Source organism: Macrobrachium rosenbergii, chromosome 21, assembly GCF_040412425.1.
Source record: "Macrobrachium rosenbergii isolate ZJJX-2024 chromosome 21, ASM4041242v1, whole genome shotgun sequence".
In the NCBI taxonomy this organism is placed as follows: Eukaryota; Metazoa; Arthropoda; class Malacostraca; order Decapoda; family Palaemonidae; genus Macrobrachium; species Macrobrachium rosenbergii.
Genome location: NC_089761.1, coordinates 33110745 through 33111540, shown reverse-complemented (window position 1 = coordinate 33111540; position 796 = coordinate 33110745).

The window sequence follows — 796 nt, the reverse complement described above, 5'->3', positions numbered from 1 at the left end:
ATTGATAATGCTTTAATAATCATCAAGAGATTTGTAATCGATAAAAATGAATCATCAGTCTATTCAAAATATGACTTCTTTCATAGAATCTCATTGCATGAAGCCGGAAACGGCATAACCTTACCTGAGGTTACCCCGGTGAAACGTTCGTTTTCAAGGTTTTAGTAATCATTAAAATCATTTTTAGTTATTAAAAAGTAATAAAAAGTCTATTATGAATATAATTTTTTCATAGAATTTCATTAAATCAACCCGGGAATGCAAACAATAATAGGTTTGCATTGCGTTAAGATCATATAGGCAATGTGCTCACGGGTGATGTTTTCCTTGAAATAAAATGTAAATTTGCTTTTCACAATCTTCTTCTTTCGATGGTGTTTATGATCGCGGTTATGGCTACGCAGAGTTCGAGATTGTCTCAGGTTTTCAGTTGACGTGAATGGTTTATATTACAGTAATATATGACACTAGTTTAAATTTTGGCACAGTAAATATTTATTGAAGTTTATCAATTTATTTTTTAAGTCACCTTACAATGCCAAATCCGAGTCCTGTATGCATTATACAATAAATAAGTAAAATAAAACTGATTTGAACTCTCTGGTTTACCTTTTTAAAAAGGTAAAACTTAATCCCTCAATATGCAATACATCTGTTGCATATACATTCAAATTTTTACTTTTTCTGAAAGAATCCTACTTCTCCCAGAAGGTACCGTTCTCTCTCCACTCAATTTCCTGTTTTTATCAATGTCCACCAGTCTCTTCCCTTGTTTATGCTTTTGCCAATAGTTATT